This window comes from Elephantulus edwardii, unplaced genomic scaffold (genome assembly GCF_000299155.1).
Source record: "Elephantulus edwardii isolate Elephantulus edwardi_28Jun2011 unplaced genomic scaffold, EleEdw1.0 scaffold00010, whole genome shotgun sequence".
Taxonomy (NCBI): Eukaryota; Metazoa; Chordata; class Mammalia; order Macroscelidea; family Macroscelididae; genus Elephantulus; species Elephantulus edwardii.
Window position 1 is genome coordinate 19,643,862 of NW_006399760.1, and position 8,388 is coordinate 19,652,249.

Sequence of the window (8,388 nt, forward strand, 5' to 3'; positions counted from 1 at the left end):
AATAAGGTTTGCATTAGCTTACGTGGTCCTGAGTGCTAGACCCTGGGGGCTCCTGTACTAAAGAGAGACTGACTGTTTTTGGTCACTTTCAGTTTTAAAAATAACCAGAATAGTTTGTCTAGTAAAAAATCTCAGCTGAAACCTGTTTGACCTCATTGCAACACATCAGCCTACACTTACATGCTGGGAATTGAAGCCAGGCCTCTTGCATGGAAGGAGGGATTCTACCACAAAACTTAGTGGCTGAAAAGAATTTTAATATTTTATCCTCTCTTATGGGTTTTGTGGGTCGGGAGCATGGGACAGGTTTGGCTGGGTGGTTCTGAATTGGAGCCTCTATGTGACTGCACTCAGATAGTGACTGAAAGTAGAACAGAAGTGAGTAAGGTATGGGGGCTGCAGCTGTAGCTGCAGGCTCGGCATCTGTGTGTTGGAAGCCTCATTTGTTTTGTATGGACTGTTTTGGGCTTCCTCGCAGTATGGCAGCTTCATGGCAAACAGACAGTTTACCTGAGGCTCAGGCCTTCCGCACAAGTGTTCAGGAAGGCCAGGTGCCAATCACATCAAATTCTGTGGCCTAGCATTGAAAGTCATGCAGTGTCACTTCTACATCGATCAACTGGTTAATAAGATGGGAATCCATAGGGGAATATGTAGAAATCACCTCTTAGTGAGAAGCATTTCCTAGAATGTGTAGACATCCTTAAAAACACCAAAAGGTACCTTTGATCAGAAAGATGTTTCTGAGTAGGCTTAAGTTTTGTGAAAGGAGCCCTGGTGGTAGATCATGTTAAGTGTTGAAGGAAAGGCAGGCAGTTGAAGGGTACACGTCCCACAGTGGGAGAAAGGTAATGGCAGTCTCTTCTTAAAATAATTTACAGTCTTGGAAACCTGACAAAGGGACCATGTGACTTAGAACCAAATTGATGGCAGTGGGCTTGATTTTTTAGTTTTTAAGTTTGTGAAGACATGCTTTTAACATCTGTTTTGGTAGCTACATTAATACTTTTCAGGCCAACTCTGGTGGCTTAGTCGTATAGAATTGTGCTGCCAATACAAAGATATAGAGATATAGAGTTTGAAATCACCAGCTTCTCCTTGAGAAGAAAGATGGTCACTCTGCTCCTGTGTGATTTGTTGTTGTTGTTGTTGATTGCCGTCGAGTTGAGCACATCTCATAACGACCCTATGAACAAAAGGTCTGAAGCCTTTCTAGAACTATCATCATTTACAGCCTCTGACAACCTGCTGGGGGGGGTCAGCTGTGAGTCAGTTCTGACTCAATGATGCACAACAACAACAGCAACAACAAGGCATTGCCAAAGAAGTCCTGGTGGCTTAGCACATAGTGTGTTATGCTGTTAATAGAAAGTTCAAATCCACTAACTGTGCCTTGTAAAGGGTAAAGATGGGTAGTCTTCTCTTGTTATGGGTTATAAACTCCCAAACTGCATGCAGGGTTGCTGTGAATTGGAATCAACTTAATGGCAGTGGGTTTGTTTGTGGTTAGGGCACAGTGGGCTTGAGACAGATTGTGTCTGTTAAGATTTCCAGCCTTAGTTCTACCTTGCTGAATAGAACCTTTGTGAGTCAGAATAATGGTGAGTTCAAAGGCACTGGTAGGTCTCGGCTGTTGTTGTTGATGACCTTTGAGTTGAGCATGACTCATAGAGAGCCCATGAACAAAAGGCCTGAAACCCCTCTACAATTATCAACATTCGTCAAAGTTCATAGAGTTTCTGGAGGCATGTTGTTTAGGAAGTGGATGCCACTCCTGTACTGGTGTTGAAAATGACATCAAGACTTGTTCTGATATCTATGATTTTTTTAAACTTCATAATTGCTTTCTTCTCTGATATTAGGTATTTAAAGCTTCAACTTGAATAAAATTGATGTATAATTAGATATTCATTCTCTGCTTCACCATTGCTTATATATTGACTTAAGTACTAAGGTTGTCATTTCGTATTTGGTTTTGTAGTCAACTGGCTGGAATGAAGAGCTAATGTCCTCAGTTAGTAACTAAAAAGTGAAGGTTCAAGTCTACCAAGAGTCATAAGAGGAAAAAAGAACTAGTTCTTGACATTTAAAAAAAAAAAGTAATCAGTTGAAAAGCCAATGGAAATTATTCTGACACACATAGAGTGGGTGTGAGTCAAGTTGCAGGGTTGTTTTTTTTTTCAACCTTGGTCAATTTTACTTCCAGAGGTGCTTAATTTTCTTCCAGGAACCAGCTTAAAGAATGGGTATATCTTATTATACACACCCTGTATGATATAGTGAGGGTGTTCTGGTGGCCTAGTGGGTAAGGAGTTGCCCTGCAAACCCAAAGGCAGGCTATTTGAATCCACCAGCTGTTTGGATGGAAAAAGATGGGCAGTCTCTTCCTGTGCAATTAACTGTCTGAAAACCTAAAGGAGGGAGGGTCAGCTAAGGGTTATTCTTTTTGATTCAATGATGACGACAACAACAACAACAATGTAGATATTTTCCTTTATATTATCTGTAACATATCCACGGAGTAAAAATTCAAAATGCAACTTTTCTCTCCTTTCTCCCAAGTAAAGGAAGTTCAATAGATCTCAAACTATTTTTTTTTCATATTTTAGAATGTAGCAAGTAATCCATTGGAATAAAACCAGCAGTTGAGTAACTCATGCAAAGGTAATTTAGAGCACAAATTAAATCTGTCAGAGTGGTATTAGATTTGCAAAAGCTCATAAATAACAAATGAAAGGTCACAGAGCTGTGAAAATGAGAGTGTACTTCTTCATAAAGAGAACTGTAGTCAGGGACAGCATCTGCAGTGCATATTCAAATAGCAGGTCCGTAAAATGAAAACTCAACAGCTTTTCTAAATGTACAGAACAGTCCAAAGGCACAGTGGTCTCCAAGGAAAAGCATCAAAGTTCTAGAAAAGACCCTTCATATTCTCTGAGCATGCCCAGCATCATGTAAGAGAGGTTTGCTGATTAAAGCACCTTATTGACTACAGAAAATCTATGGAGAAAAGATACATTTCCCTCAGCGGCCCCATATTTCATTCACAGACTAATTGTGAATGCACGTCACTCATGTTTCATTTTGCAGTTTCTAAAAAATACTAATAGAGCGAGTGGGGCTTCATGATTTACTGCAGAGACGTAAGCAGTGGGTGATGTTAACAAATTGTCCTGCCCATCCTGTTTGTCTCGTGGAAAATATAGTCCTGACCACTGCAAAGTAGACAAGCTCTTTTACTCTTCACTGTGTAGAGATATTTATGTTTAGCCCTATGTTGAACTTGACTCTTAAAATGGAGCAAAATCAAATTAATAGAAAGGCAAAATGTGGACTTTAAGATTAAGGGTTTTTGTGCATCAAAGAATACAGTAAACAAAAAAGAAAAATTAACCCACAGGATGGAAAAATATTTGCAAATCACTTATCATGAAATTCAAGTATCCCATAATAGATGAATAATTCATAGGATGTAAATAATTATCAGCAGCATTAGTTGGGCATGTGTGCTGTGGAGCCCAACCCAACAATCCTCTGTGACAAAGCAGAAGTCCTAAGTTGTAATCTTTTCTTTTTTTCTTCAACTTTCTATTTTTATTCAAGAGAAAGTTTACTGAGCAAATCAGTTTTCCATTTAGTAGTTCATACACCTTGTTTTTGGTGATAATAATGACACTCTCCCCATTGTAACCACACTCTTCCTGTTTCTTCTCTGTGTTCCCCATGAGCAAATGCTGTCATTTTGTGAGCTTGTATAGTTGATTGTCCAAATACGTCTGTTCCTCCCTGGCACTGATGGTTACTCCATAGGCCCGTATATTACTTAGCTGAAAGCTGAAAGTTGAGGCATGAGGGTGATTTCAGTTCTAGTTGTGGAGTTCTTGTGGCGTAATGTTAAAAAGGGCTGTGCTGCCAACCCTAAGACACACAGTTCAAATCCATCAGCTGCTCCGTGGGAGAAAAATGGGCAATCTCCTCACATGGAAACCAGCTGGAAGGTCAGCTACGAGCCAGGTCTTACTCCATGCTACATAACAATAAGGGCCATAGTCTTAGAATTGTACTCATCTCTAACAAACAAGTGAGGCTGATAATTTTTTTGCATTATTTTTATTTCCCTCCACCCCACACTCTATCAGGGACCTTTGATTGTGATCCCTACCAGAGCACTTAGCAGTGGGAGCAGAGATATTTATGAGAGTGGATCACTAGTTTTGTGTCTCCCCGCCCCATGGAGCTACTGGTCAATTTGAACCTCAGACATTTTGGTTAGTAGCAAAACTTTAACCATTGTACCACCAAAGCTCCTCAGCATTCATCATCTTCATCATTGTTGTTGCTGTTAGGTGCTGTCCAGTCGAGTACAACTTAGAGCAACACTATGAACAACAGAATTGCCCTGGAAAAATCTGCTCTCATGGGACCTCTCCAGAGTACTGAGAAACATTATGTCAGTCTAGAGACTAAAATGTGCCTGGTCTAGGCCATGGTCTTCACAATTACTTGTCATGCATCAGAGAGCTGGACAGAGACTAAGGATGACGGAAGAGGAATTGATGCCTTTTGGTTTTGCTGCTAGAGAAGAGTCATGAACCTACCATGGATCACCAAGAAAACAAATAGGTCTGTCTTGGAGAGAGTGAAATCATGTTTCTCCTTGGAGGCAAGGAATTTGAAGGTCTTCTTCACATACTTTAGGTATATGGCCAGGAGGGACCAGTCCTTGAAGAAGGACATCATGGTTGGAAGGGTGGAGGGACAGCAAAGAAGATGACCCTGGCTGAGATAGATTGATAAAACCTTGGGAATTTTTGACATATTTCAACAAGCAGGTGCTACCCTAGATGTACTCACCAGGTTGTGCCAAGAAATCAGGGGGACATCTATCTAGATAACTGACTGGGAGAGATCCATATTTATTCCCTTTCCAAAAAAAAAAGGTGACTCAACAGAGTGTGGAAAATATAGAACAATATGACTAGTATCACACACAAACAAGATACTGCTGAAGATTATCCAAAAATTACTGAACAGTATACTGACTGAGAACTAACAGAAATACAAGATGGGTTTAGAAGAGGCCATGGCACTAGAGACCTTATTGCGAATGTTAGATGGATCGTGGCAGAAAGAAAGAGTACGAGAGGAATGTCTGTGTTTCATTGGCTATGCAGAGGCATTTGACTGTGTGGATTACAACAAACTGTGGCTAACCTTGTGAAGAAAGGGAAATCCCAGAACACTAGATTGTGTTCATACAAAAACCTATGCTTGGACCAGGAAGTGGTCCTCAGAAAAGAACAAGGAAGCACAGCATGGTTCAAATCAGGAAAGCAGTGTATGAGGGTTGCCTCCTGTCTCCATACCTTTTCCATCTATGTGCAGGACAGATCATTTGGGAGGCTTGACTTTATGAGGAGGAATGTGGCATAGGGATTGGAAGAAGACTCATCAACAACCTGCGGTATGCAGATGATGCATCCTTGCTCTTTGAAACAGGAGGACCTGATGCACTTGCTGGAGGAAGTCAAGGACTATATAGTTTTCAACATGGATTGAAGCTCAGCATCAAGAAAACAAAGATTCTCACCATCGGGACAATTGGCAGTGCCACGATAAATGGAGAAGAGATCCATAATTAACACTGTCGGCACCAGCAGTTAGGAAATCAAAAGATGAATTGTATTGAGGAAATCCTGTTGTCGGGGACCTCTCCAAAGTGCTAAAGAGTAATGATGTCAGCCTAGAGACTAAGGTACACCTGACCCAGGTTATAGTCTTTGCAGTTACTTATTATACGTCAGAGAGCTGGACAATGACTAAGGATGACAGAAAAAGAATTGATGCTTTTGAGTTATGGTGCTGGAGAAAAGTACTGAATATATCATGGACTGCCAAGAGAACAAACAAGTGTGTGTTGGAGAGGATAAAACCAAGTGGCTCCTTGGAGGCAAGGAATTTGAATCTCTGTCTCACATTCTTGGGGCACATGACCAGAAGAGGCCAGTCCTTAGAGAAAGACATCATGGTTGGAATGGTGGAGGGACAGGGCAGGAGAGGAAAACATTAGATAAGATGGATTGACACAGGAACTGGATTAATGGGGGTAGGTGTTTTAGAGTCAGTAAGACTGGCCCAGGATAGGGCAGAGTTCAGAGATATTGTATATGGTGTTCATATTAGTCACAGACAACTCAATGGCAAATAACAATAGGATTTCAGGCCTGAGAGAAAGCTTACACCTGCCTTTACCCAGTAGGCCACCACAGCCATATAATATTCAACTATTCTCCTTCTGGGTTTAGATCTAAATGAATTAAAAATATGTCTGCATGAAAATGTATATATTAGTTGTTCAAAGAAGCATTATTCACAATAATAAAAAAAAAAAGGGGGCTGGGGTTGGGTAGTGGTAATGTGAAAACCAAATATCCATCAGGTCAATAAATAAACGAATGTGTTATTTCTGTATAATAAAATAATTTTTCAGTCATAAAAAGGAATGAAATAATGATTTGCCCTACAACTTGCTGGAACTTGAAAACAAATAAGTAAAAAAAGACCACCGTAAAGGTCACATATCATGTAATTCCTTTTACGTGAATCATTCAAATAGGCAAATCCCTAAAGACAATGTTTGTGAGGGAATAGTGATAGAAAGGAATTGGGAGTGATTGCTGATGGGTAAGGTCCTTGGATTGCTTGTAAGCAATAAAGATTAAATAAAGATTAGCAGTTCAGATCCACGCAGCCATGCCAAGGAGGAAAGAGCTGGAGATTGGTTTCCATAAACTCTAAGACAGTCAAGAAAACCCTACCAAGCCATTCTGACCTGTCACACCAGGAGTCCCCATGACTTGGGCTTCACTTGATAACATCTGTTCTAGATGTTTGCTTTTGCTGTTGGATACAGAATTTTTAGAGGGAGGGATGATTGAATTGTTTTGGGAATAGACACTGGTGGTGGTTGTACAACATTGTGAATCAACAAAAACCTCTGACGTGTGCTTTAAATGGTAAATTTATCTCAATGAAAAGAGGAAAAGGAATAAAATAAAAATAATAAACCTCAAACAAATAAAAGGCAATAGAATATATAAAGGGATTAATAACTCCTCTCCCAGAGATAAGTTTAGAGTGCACTTTCAGACTTAGCCCTTGCCCCACCTTCTGGACACCAGGGAAGGTCCAGACACATGGGAATCTCTGAAGAATGCTTGGCCTGCAGATGCTGAAGGAAACAAGGGTTCTTCTCAAGAACTGGCACAGAAAGAAGGGACCATCTCCTGGAGGTAGCATCCTGAATTTGTCTACTAGCTTCCCGAACTGTAAAAAAGAATTAATTTCTATAAAGTCATCCACTTGTGGTATTTCCATTACAGCAGCACTAGATAACTAAGACCCATCTCTTACTTAAAATGTTAACACTTGGCCCTTACCCCAGGTGCTGCTTTGAGGACCACCTGGACTAAAATGTTAAAGGAAATTCTTGGTTAACAGGCAAGAGAGAACATTTTGCCAAATACTGAGTTGTTTGTCTTAGAAGAGCTTGGCTGGCCTAGTGGTAAGAAGCTGCTCTGCAATCCCAAAGGCACGCGATTCAAATCCTCCAGCTGCTCTGCAAGAGATGGATGGGCAATCTCCTCCCATGCAATTCATTAACTGCCTCTGAAAACCCGCGAGAGAGTAAGCTATGAGTTGGTTCCAACATGACAGAATACATCAACAATATTTTTAGGTTCTCCCCATTGGCTTTAGGTAAAAAAAGATTACTCTTACATATGCATAAAATGTGAAATTATCATCAAACTCATTCTTTGAAAGGAAATATTGTTTTCCTCTTTATAAGAGCAATGTTGTTGTTATGTGCCATTGAATAGACTATGACTCATAGCTACCCTAAGTACAACAGATCTGAACCCTATCCTATTCTGTGTTAGTTTCATCGTCTCTGACACACTTGAATCCATTACTGTGTCAGTCATCTGGTTGAGGATGTTCTTCTCCTTTCCTGACCTTGCATATTTTCAAGCATGATGTCCCCTTCCAAATAACCCCTCCTAAGAGAGATGAAATTTCATCATCCTTGCCTCCAAAGAACACTCTGGCTGTACGTTCTCCAAGACCTATCTATTTCTTCTTTTGGCAGTCCATGGGGTATTCAGTACTCTTTTCCAAAAAACAACTCAAAGGCCTTCATTTCTTTATTTTTTTTTTATTCATTGTTCAGCTATCAGATGTATAACAAGTGATTGAAAACACTATGGCCTGGATTAAGCACATCTTAGTCTTCAAGCTAATTGCTCCCCAGTACTTTATAGAGCAGATTTTCCCAATGCAACATTTCATTTGATTTCTTGACTGGTAGTGCCAGTGGTGTTGATTGTA